The sequence below is a fragment of the Callithrix jacchus genome, chromosome 5 (genome assembly GCF_049354715.1).
Source record: "Callithrix jacchus isolate 240 chromosome 5, calJac240_pri, whole genome shotgun sequence".
NCBI lineage: Eukaryota > Metazoa > Chordata > Mammalia > Primates > Cebidae > Callithrix > Callithrix jacchus.
The window spans coordinates 104,305,209-104,326,845 of record NC_133506.1 but is presented as its reverse complement, the minus strand read 5'-3'; the positions used below and the strand labels follow the sequence as shown (position 1 = coordinate 104,326,845).

At 41.7% G+C, this 21,637-nt stretch overlaps 1 long non-coding RNA gene and 2 other non-coding genes across 3 annotated transcripts in view; 1 reads left to right on the top strand and 2 right to left on the bottom strand.

Moving 5' to 3' along the window:
• LOC144582648 (uncharacterized) overlaps positions 1-21,637 on the top strand; it is a 59,276-nt gene that overhangs the window by 7,275 nt on the left and 30,364 nt on the right. The window lies entirely within an intron of this gene.
• On the bottom strand, positions 7,867-7,971 carry LOC118154195 (U6 spliceosomal RNA). The gene has a single exon (XR_004744088.1). It is a non-coding gene; the product is annotated as a U6 spliceosomal RNA (small nuclear RNA).
• Positions 10,029-10,169, bottom strand: LOC118154144 (U4 spliceosomal RNA). The gene has a single exon (XR_004744041.1). It is a non-coding gene; the product is annotated as a U4 spliceosomal RNA (small nuclear RNA).

Genomic DNA, 21,637 nt, shown 5'->3' with positions numbered 1-21,637 from the left:
TGTCTGGTTATTAACAGAGGCAGCTATACTGTGAAACCAATGAAGATTCAGGGCCTCTCATTGCACAGGCCCCTTCAAAGCCCCGAAGAGGCTCTAGAAATAGTGTTTCGAAAGCTAGATTTTTTTTTATTATTTTGTAGAAAAAAAATTTTTTTAAATGAAGTTTCACTCTTGTTGCCCAGACTGGAGTGCAATGGCGCAATCTTGGCTCACTGCATCCTCCACTTCCCCAGTTCAAGCAATTCTCCTGCCTCAGCCTCACAAGTAGTTGGGTTTACAGGCATGTGCCACCACACCCAGCTAATTTTGTATTTTTAGTAGAGATGGGATTCCACCATGTTGGTCAGGCTGGTCTCAAACTGCTGACCTCAAGTAATCCAACTGCCTCAGCCTCCCAAAGTGCTGAGATTATAAGTGTAAGCCACCATACCTGGCCTTGTAAAAAATTTAAAAGTAATCTATTTTTGTATTTTTAAAATTTTTCCCCAAAGATATCACAAGCCAATTTTTTTCCTTAATTTTTGTTGACTAGAATCCAGAAGTCATTAGAAATTTTTGCTTTTTTTTTTTTTGAGATGGAGTCTCGCTTTGTTGCCAGGCGGAGTAGAGTGGCCCAATCTCTGCTCACTGCAACCTCTGCGTCCCATGTTCAAGCAATTCTCCTGCCTCAGACTCCTGAGAAGCTGGGATTACAGGCATGTGCCACCATGCCCAGCTAATTTTTGTATTTTTAGTAGAAACGGGATTTTACCATGTTGGCCAGGATGGTCTCAATCTCTTGACCTCAGGATCTGCCCACCTCAGCCTCCCAAAGTTCTGGGATTATAGGCATGAGCCACTGCACCTGGCTGCATTTTTAAATTAAATTAAATTTATTTATTTATTTATTAAAAAGACAGGGTGTCACCATGTTGGCCAGGCTGGTCTTAAACTCCTGACCTCAGGTGATCCACCCGCCTCAGCCTCCCAAAATGCTGAGATTACAGGCTTGAACCACCACGCCCAGCCTTTTTTATTTATTTATTTATTTATTTTTCAATGCATTTTTTTTGTCTTATTGAGGGTTCCCCAAAACCCGGACTCACCTCTACTTACTGTCATCTTGGAATTTGACTTAGAAGTACTGTAACTGCAGTAAGCACTTTAAAGGATTATATTTTATAACAATGTGGAAAAATGTGGACTCCAATAACTCAAGTACGAAAAGCAAACAAATATATATATATGGACACACACACACATATATACACATACACACATATACACATATACACACGTATATATACACACATACACATATATACACAAACATATATACATACACATATACACACACCTACACACATGTATACACACATATATACACGTATATACACACACATATACACACATACATATACACATACACATGCACAGACATGTACACACATATACACACACACATATATACATACACACAGATACACACACATACACACATATATACACACACACATATATACACACACACATATAGTATGACTGCATATGAAATATAAATTCAGGCCTGGTGCATTGGCTGAAGGACCATGAAAGAATTTGAAAACTGAAAGCAATTTTTGTGGGAGGAAGTCTTGCTCTTTTGCCCAGTCTGGAGTGAAGTGGCTCAATCTTGGCTCACTGCAACCTCCACCTCCTAGGTTCAAGCAGTTCTCTTGCCTCAACCTTTCCAGTAGCTGGGAAGAGGCTACAGGTGTGTGCCACCACGCCCGGCTAATTTCTTTGTATTTTTTAGTAAAGTCCAGGGTTTCACCATGTTGGCCAGGCTGATCTCCAACTCCTGACCTCAGGTGATCTGCCTGCCTTAGCCTCTCAAAGTGCTGGAATTACAGGCATGAGCCACTGCCTGGTTGCAATAAGTTGTTTTATTCATTTGTTCACTCACAAATATATATATGCAACTTTTATGTACCAGGTATTATATTTAAATTTTTTTTTCATTTATCTTACTTACACAGCTTTGGAAATTGGTTAAGTATATTTGCAAGACAGTCTCAATTATCAAATGAAAACTTTCACAGGCCATTAATTTTATACTTTGTGTACTATGACAACCTAAAAGAGACAGAAATATTTAACTCTGTGGGCTTCAGTTTTCTCATCTATAAAATATAGAGGATGAGGTAGGTAGTCTCTAAATTTGTTTCTATTCTGGCATTCCAAGATCATATTCTCTACTCTTTCTTCCCAAACCACTCATTTATTTCATTATAATAAAACCATACAACCACAGGAAATTTTGCTGAAAAAAATCTAGTTTTCAACTGTAACAGTTAACTATAACTTTACAGAAATTATAATCAGAAACAGTATTATGTAGTTTTATATAAATGGAAATTGGCTCTCTGATGATAGTTCCAGTTTCAAAATGGGGCAAATCACTGGTAACATTCACTGTTTTATTTTAGCAGGAAAAGAATTTTATTAATGTATATTTCTTTTAGATCTTAAATTTTTTGCCTGAAGGCACTAACTTCAAAAACTTTCAAAGGAATGATACAGAGGTATGGATAAATTGGGTTCGTCTTTTAATAACTGGAATGTGACGACTTTTCTGACTATGAAAGTTTTTTTTAAATGATGTTTTGCTTTTATGAAAAAGTATAATCGGAAAAAGTTTGAGGGAGAAACTAGCAGAGTGGTGTGAGCATAAATTTTATAGCCAAACAGAACTGGGATGGAATCCCTTTAATGAAACTCCTTATCTTTTATGATCTTGTTTGGGCAGATTACTTAACCTCTCTAAACCTTAGTTTACTCATTTGAAAACTGAGGTTAATATTAGTACCCAACACACAAGGTTTAGCAAGGTTTAAATAAAATAATGGAAATAAAATTGTCTAGTATACTGCTTATAACATCAGTAAGTGGTACTAAATTTTTTTTTTTTTTTTGAGATAGAGTCTCACTCTATTGCCCAGGTTTGAGTGCAATCGTGCGATCTGGGCTCACTGCAGCATCCACCTCCCAGGCTCAATCAATCCTTTGACCTCAGCCTCCGAAGTAGCTGGAACTACAAGCACAAGCCACCATGCCTGACTAATTCTTGTATTTTTAATTTTAATTAATTAATTACTTTTTTTTTTTGACAGGAGCCTTGTTCTGTTGACCAGGTTACAGAACTGTAACCTGCACCTCCCAGGTTCATGCGATTCTCCTGCCTTGGAGTAGCTGGGATTACAGGCGCTCGCCACCATGCCCTGCTAATTTTTGTATTTTTACTAGAGACAGGGTTTCACCATGTTGGCCAGGCTGGTCTCAAACTCCTGACCTTGTGATCTGCCCACTTTGACCTTGAAAAGTACTGGGATTATAGGCATGAGCCACTGTGCCTGGCTAATTTTTGTATTTTTTAGTAGAGACAGGTTTTACTATCTTGGCCAGGCTGGTCTCGAACTCCTGCCCTGAGATAATCCACTTGCCTCCACCTACTAAAGTGCTGGGATTACAGGTGTGAGCCACAGTGTCCAGCCTAATTTTTGTATTTTTTTTTTTAAGAGCTAGGGTTTTGCCATGTTGCCAAGGCTAGTACTAAATCGTAAATGTTTGTGATACTGAGTCATTAAATTTTAGATATATAAAGCAAAACTTTCAGATATTTCATTAAGGAAACTGAGGGTTTTTTTTGTTTTTTGTTTTTTTTTCATTTTTGTCAATCAATGAGAGCATGTAACGTTGCTCAGGTTGGCCTTGAACTCATGGCCTCGACTCCTCAAGCACCAGGACAACTGGCTGGAGCCACCGTGGCCCCCATGGAAACTGAGTTTTAAAGAAATCAACTATCTGGTTAACCAAGTATAGAGTGTTTTCCCAAGTTTTGAAAGACAGGCAAATGCTGTCAACTGAAATTCAAGAGCACATTCAGTTGCAGCACTGTGGCTCACGCCTGTATTCCCAGCACTTTGGGAGGCCAAGGCAGGCAGATCACCTGAGGTCCAGAGTTTGAGATCAGCCTGGCCAACATTGTGAAATCCCATATAAAAAATTAGCTGGGCATGGTGGCGGGTGCCTGTAATTCTACCTACTCTGGAGGCTGAGGCAGGAGTAATCACTTGAGCCTGAGAGGCAGAGGCTGCAGTGAGCTAAGATGGCACCACTGCACTCCAGCCTGAGTGACAGAGTGGGACTCCATCTCAAAAAAAGAAAGTACATTCAACCTCAATAGCAGTCCTCTCTAAGTGGTGGATTCAAAAGTGACTTTTGGCCAGGGGCAGTGGCTCACACATATAATCCCAGCACTTTGGGCGGCCGAGGTGGTGGATCAATCACCTGAGGTCAGGAGTTCGAGACCAGCCTGGCCAACATGGTGAAACCTGTCTCTACTAAAAATAAAAAATTAGCCAGACATGGTGGCGTGTGCTGTAATCCCAGCTACTCGGGAGGCTGAGGCAGGAGAATCGCTTGAACCCAGGAGGCAGAGGTTGCAGTGAGCTGAGATGGCACCATTGCACTCCAGCCTGGGAAACAAAAGCAAACTCTGTCTCAAAAAAAAAAATAAAGTGACTTTCACTTTCCTTTTTTTGTTTATTTCTCTAAATGTCTACATTAAACATATATTTCTTTTCTGTAAGAAGAAAAAAGCAGTTTTATTTTGTTTGTATTTTTGAGAACCCGGCAACCTGGGAGGCGGAAGTTTCAGTGAGCCGAGATTGCGCCATTGCCCTCCAGCCTGGGCGACAGAGCAAGACTTCATCTCAAAAAACAAACAAGCAAACAAAATAAAGACCAAGGGAATTAGTATGCCATTTTGGGTGCCATTTTTGAGTCTCCAGTAGACATGATGAATTTATGTATGAATCAATCAATAAATATTTAGTTGTCAGTATATATATACACAGAATGTTGGAGTCAATAGTTAGATTCATCCAGAAGTTGGTCTATAGGTGGCCCCTGAAAGTAAAACTATTAAGAGTCAACATAAACTGGATTAAATTAGCCACTAATAAGGAATCTAGTGAGTATGATTTGATGTCTAAGAAGCTATAAAAAAAACTACAAGGCATGACTTTTGGTGGTGGCTCACGCCTATAATCCCAGCAATTTGGGAGGCTGAGGCAGGTGGATCATAAGGTCAGGTGTTTGAGACCAGCCTGGCCAGCATGTTGAAACCCCGTTTCTACAAAAAATACAAAAAAATTTGCTGGGGGTGGTGCCATGCGCCTGTAATCCCAACTACTTGGGAGGCTGAGGCAGGAAAATTGCTTGAACCTGGAGGCAGAGGTTGCAGTGAGCCAAGATCCCGCCACTGCACTCCAGCCTGGGTGACAGAGCAAGACTCTGTTTCAAAAGCAGTAAACAATCAAAAACTACAACCTATTGGCCAGGCATGGCAGCTCATGCCTGTAATCCCACACTTTGGGAGGTGGAGGCGGGTGGATTGCTTGAGCCTAGGAGTTGGAGACTGGCATGGGCAACATAGTGAAAATCTGTTGAAACCCATCTCTTAAAAAAAAAAAAAAAAAGTTAGCTGGGCATAATGGTGTGTGCTCATAGTCCCAGCAGCTTAGGAGGTTGAGGTAGGATCGCTTGAGCCCAGGAGGTGGAGGCTGCAGTGAACCATTATCATGCCACTGTACTCCAGCCTAGGTGACAGAATGAGACCCTGTCTCAAAAAAAAAAAAAAAAAATACAACCTATTGATTTTATTTCCTTCCTCTATTCTATTTTAGTGCTTCAATTTATATTATTGGTATTGTTACTTAGTTATTGCTACTAACAACTTACCCCAAAACTTAGTGCCTTAAAACAACAAACATTGATTGTCTCACAGTTTCTTTAAGTCAGGAATCTGGGTGCTGATTAGCTGGGTGCCTCTAGCAAGGTCACTCATGAAATTGGTGGGAAAATCTATTTCCAAGCTCACCCATGGTTATTGGAAGAACTTAGTTTTAAACCCATGAGGTGTTGGAATGAAGACCTCAGTTCCTCACAGCTTTTCACTGGAGGTTTCTCCATAGAGCAGCTCATAACATACTAATTGTCTTCCTCAGAGCAAAGAACAAGAGAGAGTTTTCAAGAAGCTACGGTCTTTTTGTAATCTAATCTCTGAAGTGACATCTTGTTATTAATATTTCTATATCCATATGTTAGAAGTGAGTTATTCAGGCTGGGCATGGTGGCTCATGCCCATAATCCCAGTACTTTGGGAGGCTGAGGTGGACAGATTGCCTGAGGTCAGGAGTTCAAGACCAGCCTGGCCAACATGGTGAAACCATGTCTCTACTAAAATGCAAAAATTAGCCAGGCGTGGTGGCACATCTGTAATCTTGCTACTGGGGAGGCTGAGGCAGGGGAATCACTGGAACCTGGGAGGCGGAGCTTGCAGTGAGCTGAGATCTCGTCACTGCACTCTAGCATGGTTAACAGAGTGAGACTCCTCAAAAAAAAAAAAAGTGAGTTATTCAGTCCAAGCTATATACACGAGGTCGAGAGTTCAAGACCAGCCTGACCAACATGGAGAAACCCCATCTCTACTAAAAATACAAAAATTAGCTGGGCATGGTGGCGGGCCTGTAATCCCAGCTACTCAGGAGGCTGATCCCAAGTTCAAGAGATTGAAACCATCCTGGCCAACGTGGTGAAACCCCATCTCTATTAAAAATAGAAAAATTAGCTAGGCATAGTGGTGGGTGCCTGTAGTCCCAGCTACTCAGGAGGCTGAGGCAGGAGAACCACTTGAACCCAGGAGGCAGAGGTTACAGTGAGCCAAGATCGAGCCACTGCACTCCAGTCTGGCAACAGAGCAAGACTCTGTCTCAAATAAATAAATAAATAAATAAGAGGCCAGACACGGTGGCTCTTGCTACAATCTCAACACTTTGAGAGGCTGAGGCAAGAGGATCACTTGATCTCAGGTGTTCAAGACCCAGCCTGAGTAACATAGTGAGATCCTGTCTCTAAAAAAGAAATTTTTTATTAAATTAGCCAAGCATGGTGTTGCATGATTGTGGTCCCAACTACTCAGGAGGGTGAGGTGGGAGGATTGCTTGAGTCCGGGGATCACTTGCGCCTGGGAGATCAAGGCTGCAGTGAGCTATGATCACATCACTGCACTCCAGCCTGGGCAACAGAGCAAGACCCTGTCTCAAAAATTAATTAATTAATGTTTAAAAAGAAAAGATCCCTCTCCTTAAAAAGTTTCTTTTAAGACAAAGTAAAGAGATATGAACACTTATGGAGCATTTTGTCAAGCATGAAAGTTATGTCTACATACTTACATAAGGAAAAATGAAACTGTTTAGATCAAAGTCACTGTTATGCATCAAAAGGAAAATCATGGGTAACTTAGCAGTACAGCATGGAAATTTCTACAGCCATTTGGTAAGATGGCAGATTTATCATTTGTCAGTTATTTAGTAAATGTTCCTCCATCTATATATCCATGTATCCTTATATCCATCCATTCATCCAAGCATGTCTTCTATCTTGAATTTGCACACCATTGTCACTTTCTCGTCTGTCCATCAAATCTCCCTCTGTCTCACTCTTATAGACACTTGCCATTGGATTTAAGGACCACCCAGATAATCCAGGACAGGCTCCTATTCTCAAAATTCTTTATCACGTTTTTCCACATAAAGTGATATTAACTCTTTTGCCATATGAGGTGATATCCATAGGTTTGGGGGATTTGGACATGCAAATATCTTTCTGGGGACCAACATTCAGCCCGCTACAGGGGCATGATCCATAGATAATTTTACAGTAATAGTAAAACTGACCAAAAGTTCATCTACTCTTTATTAACACCATGTGCAGGCAATTTTATTTATTTCTTTTTTCTTTATTATTATTTTTTTAAAATAATAATTTTAAGTTTTAACTTAAAAAAATATGGAACACTTCACGAATTTGCGTGTCATCCTTGCACAGGGGCCATGCTAATCTTCTCTGTATCATTCCAATTTTAGTATATGTGCTGCCGAAGCGGACGCAATTTTATTTATTTTTATTCATTTATTTGGAGATAGGATCTTGCTCTATTACCCAGGCTGAATTGTAGTGATGCGATCTTGGCTCACTGCAGCTTCAACCTTGCAGACTCAAGTGATCTTCCCACCTCAGCCTCCCAAATACTGGGACTACAGGCATGGGGCACCATGCCTGGCTAATTTTATTTTTTTGGAGAGATGAGGTCTCACTGTGTTGCCCTGGCTTGTCTTAAACTCCTGAGCTCAAGCAATCTTCCTGCCTCAGCCTCCCAAAGTGCTGGGATTACAGGTGTGAGCCACCTGCTCAGCTGGCAATTTATTTATTTATTTTATTATTATTATTATTTGAAACAGAGTCAGCGAGATGGAGTCTTTCTCTGTCACCTAGACTGGAGTGCAGTGGTGAGATCTCAATCTCTGCTCACAACAACCTCTGCCTCCCAGGTTCAGGTGATACTCCCACCTTAGCCCCCCAAGTAGCTGGGATTACAGCATGCTCCTCGATGCCCGGCTAATTTTTGTATTTTTAGTTGAGACGGGGTTTTGCCATGTTGGCCAGGCTGGTCTCAAACTCCTGACCTCAAGTGATCTGCTGGCCTTGGCCTCCCAAAGTGCTGGGATTACAGGCCTGAGCCACCTGTGCTTGTTAATTTTAATTGTCAGTGATGAAATACTCCCCATGAGAGCAGACCACTCCCAACCAACTCGCTTCTTGGTGCACCACTAATGAATATTCCGATACGAGCTATTTGGCCTGCCTTAGCTTTTCAGGGCCAAATACTGCAAAAGACAATTTGGTTGCTCATCACTCCCTAATCTTGGTATAATTGACTCTCCATCCTTTGGGAATCAGTAAATGTCACTTCCTCAAGGAACGTTGCCCTAAATATCCTATCCAGACCCTAAGTACCATCCCCTGCTTATTTCCTGTATTTGTTTCTTTCACAGCGCTCACCAAAATTTGTAGTTATTTTATTTGTAAGTTAACTTTTTTCCATCTCCCTTAAAAGTCTGTACACTCACATACTTGTCTGTCATGTTCTGAGTTATTCCCAGAGCCTAGCACAGTGCCTGGCACATGGTAGATGCTCTATATATGTCTGTTACATTGTGTTCTCCTCAGTTTCTGTGCTGCCAGCAAAGTGCATTTGCTCAACACTGGACAAATCCTTCTTTCTTCATCTCATGTCCATTACTAAAATAAAATAGCTGCTTGTTGTCTGAGATTGGTGAAATAGCCATTTCGAAGCATAATTCAGAAACAGCTGCAGCATCATGGATCTTAGCAAAGTTGTTTTCTCTCATTCCAAACTCCAACTCAGGAATGATTAGGGATGTTTTATTCTGAAAATTCATGGAGATACCATAAGATTGAATTATAAAATAAACTATAAATATAGCATTAAGATTTGAAAAGGGACCTATATATTTTGCTCAGGCACCACACTAGGAATAACAGGAACCCAGTCAGGACCCCAAACTTGTCAAGTTCCAAACATAAGTCGTCAGTTTCCTCTCTAAACCACATGCTTCTTTTAATTACTTTCAGCTTTTCTTTTCTTTTTGAGAAGGAGTTTTGCTCTTGTTGCCCAGGCTGGAGTGCAATGGCACAATTTAGGCTCACCACAACCTCCACCTCCTAAGTTCAAGCAATTCTGCCTCAGCCTCCCTAGTAGCTGGGATTACAGGCGTGTGCCACCATACCCAGCTAAGTTTTGTATTTTTAGTAGAGATGGGGTTTCTCCATGTTTGTCAGGCTGGTCTCAAACTCCTGACCTCAGGTGATCAGCCCACCTCGGCCTCCCAAAGTGCTGGGATTACAGGTGTGAGCCACTGCGCCTAGCGTCAGCATTTCTTTTTGGTAACACAACTGTTTGGGTAATTCTCCAGGTTCAATTCTGGGATTTCTTTTCTTTCTTTCCTTACCCTCTCATTGGTGCTGGTATGGGCTCTCGTTTCTACTCTCTACATTGTCTTCTTAGATCTTACCAATTTCCAGGGCTAAAATATTATCCCGGTAGTGTTCACTCCTTTATTTTTTATTTTTTTTATTATCAGTCTGCGTAGAGACTGTCAAAAATTGCCAGTGCTGACTGTATTGCAAGTCGTCAAGGCAGGGTATTGGGAAAAGTTTTCAATTCGCAATAATCGCGCCTCGGATAAACCTCATTGGCTATGATACTGCCACTGTGCAAAGTTGTGTTCACTCCGAATATGTCTTCAGTCCTCTCCTCTGAGCTCCAGACATGCAACTATCCAGTTGTGATATATTGTTACATACATCACAGGCATTTCGAATTTATCATGTCTAAAACCAAACTCTGGCCAGCCACTGTGGCTCATGTCTATAATCCCAGCACTTTGAGAGGCTGAGGCAGGTGGATCACTTGAGGTCAGGAGTTTGAGACCAACCTGGCCAACATGGTGAAACCCTCTCTCTACTAAAAATACAAAAATTAGCCAGGCACAGTGGCACCCCAGCTACTGGGGAAGCTGAGACAAGAGAATTCCTTGAACCCAGGAGGCAGAGGTTGTAGTGAGCTGAGATCATGCCACTGCACTCCAGCCTGGGCAACAGAGATTTCATCTCAAAAAAAAAAAATCACATTGTATGTGATAAAAGTAACTATGAAGTGAATATGTAAATATGAAGCCTTGAGTTTATTAACTCAAGGTGGTACGCATCGGTAATCCCAGCTACTCAGGAGGCTGGGGCAGGAAAATCACTTAACCTGGGAGGCAGAGGTTTCAGTGAGCTGAGATCATGCTATACCGTAGCCTAGGTGACAAGAGCAAAACTCTGTCTCAAAAAAAAAAATTCTTAGGTTTTCTTCTCCAAATCCCTTTCTCTCTGATCTTCACCATCTGTAATGATACCACCATTCCCCAGTGGCTCCAGAAACTTCGGAGTCATACTTGATTTTTCTTTTTCTCTCACTGCCCCCCTAACTAGTTCATTGATAAGATCTACCTACTCTACTTACAAATATATGCTAATTGGATTTCCTTCTTTCTATCTCCTCTACCTCCTAATCCAAGCTACTACAATAGTCTCCTAACAGGTCTCTCTACTTTCATTCTTTTCTCCCCTGTCTCAGTCTTGCTGTCATCCTATCTACTTTCATTCTCAAACTCCTACCCATTCCCCCTAAAAATAGGGGAATAATTTTAAAACATAAATCAAATCACTCCATTCCACTCTAAACTCATTTTATCTCACTCTCTCCTCAACCACTGCATCACCACCATTCAAAATGACTTTTAGGTCTTTGCACAAGTCAGAGCCTTAGCACATTCTGTTTATTCTGCTCTTCCCATAGTAGATTCCTGCTCATCTTAAGGCTTGATTTAAATGTCACTTCAAATAATCTTTTCCTTCCTGCCCTGTAGAAATATTTTTTGCCTCTCCTACTCTTATTTGCATTTATTGTATCCTATATATTTTCTTCATAACACATTATGTAATTAATGTATTTGATTAATCTTCCCCCCCTGGGAACTATGTGCTGTCTGCTTATGTATATCTAGCTCCTAGTGCAGTGTCTGGCATACAGCAGGTATTTAATCAGTTGTTGAACAATTAAGGTGCCCTATTCTGTTTTGACCTATAGGTTACAAGTGTAATGTATTTGCACAATGTTGCACAGAAAGAAGAAAAAAAATTTTTTTAGACAGGGTCTCACTCTGTTGCCCAGGCTGGAGTGCAGTGGGGCAGTCACAGCTTACTGCAACCACCACCTCCCCAGGCTCAGGTGATCCTCCCACCTCAGCCCCCTGAGTAGCTGGGACTACAGGCACATGGCACCATGCCTGGCTAATTTTTTCTAGTTTTGTAGAAATGAGATCTGTCTATGTTGCCCAGGCTTGTTGCAAACTCCTGGGCTCAAGTGATCTACCCACCTTGCCCTCCCAAAGTGCTGGGATTACAGGCGTGAGCCACTGCACCCAGCCTAAGGAAGAAATTCTTATTCCTTCATTTCATGTCCATCTCTTCGAAAAAGTCACACATCTAAGACTAATGACAGAGAGAGCCACTTAGCTCCATAGTGCAGAAATAGCTGCAGTGTCATGGATCTTAGTGAAGATAATATCTTTTCCCATGATTAGGAAAATTCCATACTTAATCATATAGAAATATCATTTAACAATTGAATAATAAAATACAGAAAGAGTTAATAGCATAAGGGGGATAGAACTGAAAAGTTTTACCTGGCATAATAAGATATTTTCTTTAAACTTCTGAGATAACCATACAGATGTTTCTTTTTGCACATTTTCAAATCATCTCACAGAAATAGACTACATCTGTGGTCTATGCTGGCCAGAAGTATAAAAGTTGTTTACAAAGGCATAATTAACCCACTGAGGGGCCTTCATTTCCGTAAAGAGGGGAGGCAAACTAATTTCAGATAAATCTGGCATAGTAATTTGACCTAACAGAAAAGTGAGACTACATTTACTACTCTCTTGAATCTTCCACAAGATGACAGTGTCCAAAGCAGTGTCTCTCCCCCAACTATACTTCAGAACTGTGTTGCATAACAGGGCTTCCCAGAAACCTGGCCTCATTTGCTATCCCTTAAGCACACACTCTTTGGGCTAGCCTGAAAGTGCTCAAAGCCATAATAGCATTCAAACAATAACAAAAAGCCCTCAGATTTCCTTAATATCTATCTTTGAACAGTTCAAAGAGCTTCCACATTTATTTTTTTCCATAGTGCTTTCTCTGCCACACTATGACATAAGAAAATCTAAGATTATAGAATCTGAAGTTCAAATAGTTTGTTGAAAGCTGCAATGAAATTACATATTGCAATCAGAATCCATTCTCCCAATTCCCACTAGACCATGTAGCTTCCCAAGGGATTTGAGACCTTTTATGAAAAAATGTTAAAAGTACATATGATTATGAGTCTTGAGCATTTTTTTCTAACCTTCTTAACACAGAGAAAAAATGTTATTTCATGGTTTTTAAATAAAATGGCTTTGTGAGGACAGGCTTCTAAATTGGCTTATTCTAAATTCACATTGAAATGATCAAAGGAATAAAAATAGAGGAAAATCTTCCATATGCCAGAAACTTTGAGGAATTTCGGCTAGTTAGAATGTAGAAGGTCCCAATTAGATGGAGAGGTCAGATCAAGATTCCATTTCCATAAAATATCTTATCAACCGGTTAGAATTCTACCAACATCCCATTATTCAGGGTTGAAGACTAGGTGAAGAGAGGTGGAAAGGAAAGATAGGGGATACACTCAGACCCATTACAGTTCATTTTTTGTATTGTTTTGTTTTTGAGACAGAGTCTTGCTCTGTCACCCAGGCTGGAGTGTACTGGGACAATCACAGCTCACTGCAACTTCCCAAGGAGGTTCAAGTGATTCTCCTGCTTCAGCCTCCTGAGTTGCTGGGATTACAGGCATGTGTCGACATGACCAGCTAGTTTTGTTTTTGTATTTTTAGTAGAGACAGGGTTTCACCATATTGGCCAGGCTAGTCTCGACCTCCTGACCTCAAGTGATTGGCCTCCCAAGGTGTTGGGATTATAGGCATGCACCACGACGCCAAGCCACATTGCAGTTTCTAATAGAACCCACTGCAATCCTCACTTCAGTATTATCAAAAGCTGGACAAGCATAGACCTCTCTATATTAAGATGAGCAAGTGGTGCTCAGGCTCAGTGGCTTATGCCTGTAATCCCAGCATTTTGGGAGGCTGAGGCAGGAGGATCGCTTGAGGCTAGGAATTCAGGACCAGCCTGGGCAAGATAACAAGACTCTGTCTCTAAAAAAAACTCTTTAATTAGCCAGATGTGGTGGTAAGTGCATAAGCGCTTGTGGCCCCAGCTACTCAGAAGGCAGGCTGAGGTGGGAGGATCACTTGAGCCAAGAAGGTAGGGGCCACAATGAACCGTGATTGTGTCACTGCACTATAGCCTGGGTGACCCAGTGAGAACTTCTCAAAAAAAAAGATGAGCAAATGGAGAAAAATCATAGGACTATGAAAAGATGTTATAGGCCAGACACAGTCGCTCACACCTGTAATCCCAGCACTTTGGGAGGCCAAGGTGGGCAGATCACTTGCAGCCAGGAGTTTGAGACCAGCCTGGCCAACATGGTAAAACCCATCTCTACTGAAAATACAAAAATTAGCTGGATGTGGTGGCACAAACCTGTAGTCTCAGCTACTCCGGAGGCTGAGGAATGAGAATCGCTTGAACCCAGAAGGCAGAGGCTGCAGTAAGCCAAGATCATCCCACTACAGCCTGGGCGATAGAGCAAGACTGCCTAAAAAAAGAGAATACAGGCAAAAAAAAAAAAAATTATCTCTAAGGAACAAAAGTCAAGCTGGCCTCAGAATTCTGCAACTCTGTTATTTTATTTTATTTATTTATTTTTTTGAGACAGAGTCTCGCTCTGTCACCCAGGCTAGAGTGCAGTGGCATGATCTCAGCTCATTGCAACCTCAGCCTCCCAGGTTCAAGTGATTCTCCTGTCTCAGCCTCCTGAGTAGCTGGGATTACAGGTGCCCATCATCGTGCCCAGCTAATTTTTGTACTTTTAGGAGAGACAGGGTTTCACCATGTTGACCAGGCTGGTCTTGAACTCCTGACATCAGATTATCTGCCTGCCTCAGTATCCCAAAGTGCTGGGATTATAGGTGTGAGCCACCACTCCTGGCAGAATTCTGCAACTCTGTAAGACACATGTCAATAAAGCATATCCTACAGAATTCCGAGGGTAAACATTTATAATTTAAGAATTCTGGGAGGGATAGCATGGGGAGAAATGCCAGATGCGGGTGAAGGGGAGGAAGGCAGCAAATCACACTGCCACGTGTGTACATATGCAACTATCTTGCATGTTCTGCACATGTACCCCAAAACCTAAAATGCAATTAAAAAAAAAAAGAATTCTACATTCAGCCAAGTTGTCATGCAATTGTGAAGACCTCAGAAATAAGTACTCAGACATAAAAGACTCAAAAATGATACTACCCAGGTTATCTGTTCTGAAAGAAAACTGCTCAAAGGTATACTTCTGCTGAGTGAGAACGTAAGGATAAAAAAGAACACTAAAAGGACTTATACATAATGGAACTTTATTTAAATGTCTAAAATAACTTTTGTAAGAAAAAAATTGTAATTAAAAAAAAGAAATGTCTTTTTTCAAGAGGGGCAATAAAGGTCTAAAAGGACAAATAACATGAATAAAACCAAGCCGGGAGGGTTGGGAGTGGGAGGTAAAGAATGAGGGAAAGGCCGTGAGCGGTGGCTCACGCCTGTAATCCCAGCACTTTGGGAGGCCGAGGCGGGTGGATCACGAGGTCAAGGAATTGAGACCACCTGGTTAACATGGTGAAACCCTGTCTCTACTAAAAATACAAAAAATTAGCTGGGCATGGTGGCGCATGCCTGTAATCCCAGCTACTCAGGAAGCTGAGGCAGGAGAATTGCCTGAACCCAGGAGGCGGAGGTTGCGGTGGGCCGAGATCGCGCCATTGCACTCCAGCCTGGGTAACAAGAGCGAAATTCCGTCTCAAAAACAAAACAAAACAAAAAAAAGAATGAGGGAAAATAAAAGTATGCTAAATATCCCAATCGTACACAGGAGAAATCAAGAGCTGCTATTTCATTGTAATACTGAAAATAGATTGTTTTTTTTTTTTTTAATTTAAAGGTAAGCACTTTTAGAAAAAAACCAAGAGGATTACATTTCAAAGCATTAAACGGCATTTTAAAAGTAAAATTTTTGTATAGAAAGAGAAAAGAAAAAGAGAAAATCACACAGAATACGAAAAAACATTAAGATGATGAAAATAGTCTGAAACATCAGACCATCTATTCAATCTGAGCTTTACCAGTGTGTATGTGATAAACAACATCTTATTCATTCATTTACTATTTCCTTAATCTTACAGATCATAAAGTCATGAAAATTAGGGTTAGTAAAAGATATGAAATACTGTAAGAGCCAGATGCGGTGGCTCACACCTGTAATTCCAGCACTTTAGGAGGTTGAGGCAAGTGGATTGCTTGAGCCCAAAGTTCCAGACCAGCCTGGGCAACATGATAAAACTCTATCTTGGCCAGCGTGGTGGCTCGCACCTGTAATCCCAGCACTTTGGGAGGCCGAGGCGGGTGGATCACGAGGTCAAGAGATCGAGACCATCCTGATCAACATGGTGAAACCCCGTCTCTACTAAAAATACAAATTAGCTGGGCATTATGGTGCGTGCCTGTAATCCCAGCTACTCAGGAGGCTGAGGCAGGAGAATTGCCTGAACCCAGGAGACGGAGGTTGCGGTGAGCCGAGATCGCGCCATTTGCACTACAGCCTGGATAACAAGAGCGGCCTAGGTAACAAGAGCGGAACTCCGTTTCAAAAAAAAAAAAAAAAAAAACTCTATCTCTAGAAAAAAAAATACAAAAAATTAGCCAGGCATGGTGGTGCGTGCCTATAGTTCTAGCTACTCAGGAGATTGAGGTGGGAGGATTGCTTGAGCCCAGGAGGTTGAGGCTGCAGTGAGCTGTGATTGCACCACTGTACTCTAGCCTAGGCAACAGAGTGAGAACCCTATCTCAAACAAAACAAAACAAAAGTTTGATTTAAAACATAGAAATGTACACACAGCTATATAGCATAATGATTCAGATTATAGAATTTTAGATCTAGATTTGCGTCTCAGATCTACTGTTTACTAATGATAAGACCTTAAGCAAATAAATTAATACTCTCAGACTCTGTTTACTCATTTGTAAAGTAAGAATAAAAATATTTTCTCATAAAACTATTGAGAGGATTACAAGAGGCAATATGTTTAAAAAAGGCATATTCCTGGCATATTCAGTAAATGATAACTAGTATATACATACATATGTAATAACTTCTTTTTTTTTTTGAGGCAGAGCCTTGCTCTGTAACCCAGGCTGGGAGTGCAATGGCATGATCTCAGCTCAGTGCAACCTCTGCCTCCTGCTGCCTGGTTCAAGAGATTCTCGTGCCTCAGCCTCCTGAGTAGCTAGAATTACGGCATGTGCCACTATGCCTGGCTAATTTTTTGTATTTTTAGGAGAGATGGGGTTTCACCATTTTGGCCAGGCTGGTCTTGAACTCCTGGCATCAAACAACCTGCCTGCCTTGGCCTCCCAAAGTGCTGGGATTACAGGTGATAACTATTATAAATATATGTGTGAACCTACCCAAACATACACATAGAAATAAGGCTCAACTGGCCAGGCACGGCAGCTCACACCTGTAACCCCAGCACTTTAAGAGGCTGATGCAGGCAGATTGCTTGAGCACAGGAGTTTGAGACCAGTCTGGGCAACATGGTGAAACTGTGTCTCTACAAACAATGTAAAAAAAGACCCAGGCAGCGGTGGTTCATGTCTGTAATCCCGGCATTTTGGGAAGCCAAGGTAGGCAGATCACTTGAGGTCAGGAGTTGGAGACCAGCCTGGCCATCATGGCAAAACCCCATCTCTACTAAAAATACAAAAATTAGCCAGGCATGGTGGCATGCACCTGTAATCCCAGCTACTCAAGTGGCTGAGGCACGAGAATCACGTGAACCCTGAAAACAGAGGTTGCGGTGAGCTTAGATGGTGCCACTACACTCCAGCCTGGGTGACAGAGTGAGACTCTTTATCTCAAAATAGATAAATAAATAAATATTAGCCAGGTGTGGTGGCATGTGCCTGTATTCCCAGCTACTCAGGATGCTGAGTGGGGAGGATTTCTTGTGCCTAGGAGGTTGAGGCTGCAGTGAGCCATGTTGCACCACTGCACTCCAGCCTGGGTGACAGAGCAAGACCCTGTCTCAAAAGAAGAGAGAGAGAAAAGAGAGAAACTATACCAAAATGTTAGCAAGGATTATCTCTAATGATGAGATTCTGAGTGATATTTTTTGTGTCTTTCTACTTTTTCCTTCTCCTTCATGCTTTTTTGCATTTTCTAAAATTTCTATAAGACATAATTGTTTTTACTATTAGAAAAAATAAATTATTAAACTATATAATACAAAGTTTGTAGGATATCAGTACAAATAGAAATAATATAGCCATCCAAAAACAATACTCACTCTTGGATACCTAAAATGCACAAAATTATCTATAAATGCAGGCATGTCTTTCAGATAGTTTGAGTTCAGTTTTATCAAAACAAAACAAATGTCTTTTCCTTTGCATGGTGAATGCCTTGGAGTTACTCCGGAATAACACTGAATTATTGACATTGAATGGTGAATGCCTGGAGTTAATCCAGAATAATATGAAATCAAACTTTATTTCGGTAAGAACCTGTAAGCCTAAAACGCTGTAAATGGAATCAGTCTTGGTACACGTATCTGTTCCAAAAACTAGTCTCCAAATTTACAGAGATGAGGGTTTAGCACTAGGAGATTAAATGTGTTAGACAAATGCTACTTAATGGTGAGGGTAGAGAAGGGGTAAGGGTAGAGGATGCTTAAACCCAACATCAATCATTTGAATATTGTTAGCAACATTCATTTCCACCCCAAGCTATCATTTACCAGAGTAGCATGTGATAAACAACATTTCATTCATTCATTCATTCATTCTCTCAATTAATATGTATTTAAGAGCCTGCTATACATGCAGCTCTATGTTAGGCACTAGGTTAATATGGAAAACAAAACAGACGGGGGTTCGGGCTCAGTAGTTCATGTCTATAATCCCAGCACTTTGGGAGGCTGAGGCGGGTGGATTCCTTGAGCTCAGCAGTTTGAGACCAGCCTGGGCAACATGGTGAGATCCTACTAAAAATACAAAAAAATAAGCCAGGTGCAATAGCGTACACCTATAATCCCAGTACTTTGGGAGGCCGAGGCGGGTGGATCACCTGAGGTCATGAGTTCAAGACCAGACTGGCCAACACGGTGAAACCCCGTTTCTACTAAAATTACAAAAAATTAGCCAGACATGGTATCAGGCACCTGTAGTCCCAACTACTTGGGAAGCTGAGGCAGGAGAATCACTTGAACCAGGTGGAAGCTGCAGTGAGCTGAGATTGTGCCACTACACTCCAGCCTGGGCAACAAGAGCTAAACTCCATCTCAAAAAAAAAAAAAAAAAAACAATAGCCAGGTGTTCTGGTGCACACCTGTGGTCCCAGATAGGAGGCTAAGATAAGGTGGGAGGATAGCTTCAGTCTGTGGAATGCGGGTGTGGAAGTTGCGCTGAGATCGTGCCACTGCACTCCAGCTTGGGTAAAAGAACAAGACCCTGTCTCAAAAAACAACAACAAAAACAGTTTGGTATCCCTGCCTGCAAAGGACTAAGAGCCTGTTAGAGAAGACAAATACATACACAAATAGACATACAACTGCAAATTGTGATGAGTACTCTAGTGGAAAGTATAAAATACCATGAAAGAGAATGAGGCAGGTAAGGCAGGAGAGGTATAGCCAAACATTCTCTCTGAGTAAGTGACATCTCCCAAAAGATAAGAGTTAGGGGAAAGATGGAGAAGAGATAGGAAAAGAGATATAGTTGATGATGGGTTGATAGAGGTTGACGATAGGAAGAGAAATGGCATATTTAAATGCCATTAAGATAGAAAAACAGCTTGAAGGCTTGGGGTAACTGAAAGAAGACCAGGGCAACCGCTTATGGAAAGGCATGTCTAGGCTTCGCTGTTCCTCATCCCAGTAAGAACAGGGCACAATGCAATGATACGATGCACAGATGGCAGCAGCACAGGCCTTTCTCAGATCTGACACTCAGCTGTTTAACTTTATAGCTGGACCTTGTTTCAGCATCTTCAAAATGAGAATAATGGATTTCCTTCCTGAACCTCTTGTGAAAATTCATTCTATTCCCTCTGTACAATACTTGCCCTTTATATGATGTTACATGAGCATATATGTCATGTAATAATCAACAAAATGTGACTTTTTACTATTAAAAAGTACACTCTGAGGAAGATGAGAAAATCCTCACCAGTGTGGATCACCTGAGGTCAGGAGTTGAAGACCAACCTGACCAACATGGAGAAACTCCGTTTTTACTAAAATTACAAAATTAGCTGGTTGTGGTGGCACATGCCTGTAATTCCAGCTACTTGGGAGGCTGAGGTAGGAGAATCGCTTGAACCCAGGAGGCAGAGGTTGTGGTGAGCCAAGATCATGCCATTGCACTCCAGACTTGGCAACAAGAGCAAAACTCCGTTTGAAAAAAAAAGTAAAAAAGAAAAACTCCCCAGCAGTATAGGAAAGTGAAAAGAGAGAATTATATTCATCTATTGGCAATTGTCATTCAATTCCAGAGGCTAATTATGATCATGAGCTAGGTCATCTATTTTTGTGAAAGTAAACTGTTATTTGCAAGCAAATGGTCTATTTGAAGCTTTCTCAAGGGGAATCGAGCGGCTTAGCCTGAGAGTTTTCTTGTAAGGTTCCTAGATCTTCATGGCTTTCACTTAAACTCTTGCTTTGAGCCATGTGGTACCTGGATAAGTGTCAGAATCAAACTGACAAGAATATATCCAGAGTGAGTCTCACCCCAACTTCTACCACCATTCTGCACTGGTCCTTAACCCCTATGTGCCAGGCACAGTGCCGAGCACTTGCATGCAACAGTTTAGTTAAGCCCTACAACAACACAATATATGAGATAGTGAATTATTTTTATTTCTAGTAGCAGTTGTTGTTGTTGTTGTTGTTGTTTTGAGACAGAGTCTTGCTCTTTTGCCAGGCGCCAGGCTGGAGTGCAGTGGCACAATCCGGCTCACTGCAACCTCCACCTCCCGAGTTCAAGCAATTCACCTGCCTCAGCCTCCCAAGTAGCTGAGACTACAGGCACACGCCACCACGCCCAGCTAATTTTTGTATTTTAGTAGAGACGGGGTTTCTCTATGTTGGCCAGGATGGTCTTGATCTCTTGACCTTGTGATCCGCCTGCCTCGGCCTCCCAAAGTGCTGGGATTACAGGTGTGAGCCACTGCCCCCAGCCTGTTGTTTTTTTTCAGACGGAGTCTCACTCCGCCTGGAGTGCAATGGTGCACACTCGGCTCACTGCAACCTCCACCTCCTGGGTTCAAGCATTTCTCCTGCCTCAGTCTTACAAGTAGCTGAGATTACAGCTGCACGCCACCATGCCCAGCTGATTTTTTGTATTTTTAGTAGAGACCAGGTTTCACCATGTTGGCCAGGCTGGTCTCGAACTCCTGACCTCAGGTGATCCACCCACCTCAGCCTCCCAAAGTGCTGATATTACAGGTATGACCCACTGTGCCCAGCCTATTTTTAGTAGTTGTATTTTATAAAGTACTCATGAATTACTGAATAGCAAGCCATTGCTCCTAGGAGATACACAGAGTTAGGTTTCTTTGAGCCTCTGATCACAGTATTTTCATCAACCAATCAAAGACATTATGCTTAATATATACTGTTGATTCCTTAACATTAAACCCATGGCTGGGTATGGTGGTTCACGCCTGTAATCCCAGCACTTTGGGAGGCTGAGGCGGGTGGATCACCTGAGGTCAGGAGTTCGAGAGCAGCCTGACCAATGTGGGGAAAATATAAAAAAATTGGCTAGATGTGGCGGCAGGCACCTGTAGTACCAGCTACTTGGGAGGCTGAGACTGGAGAAATGCTTGAATCCAGGAGGTGGAGGTTGCAGTGAGCCGAGATCACACCATAGC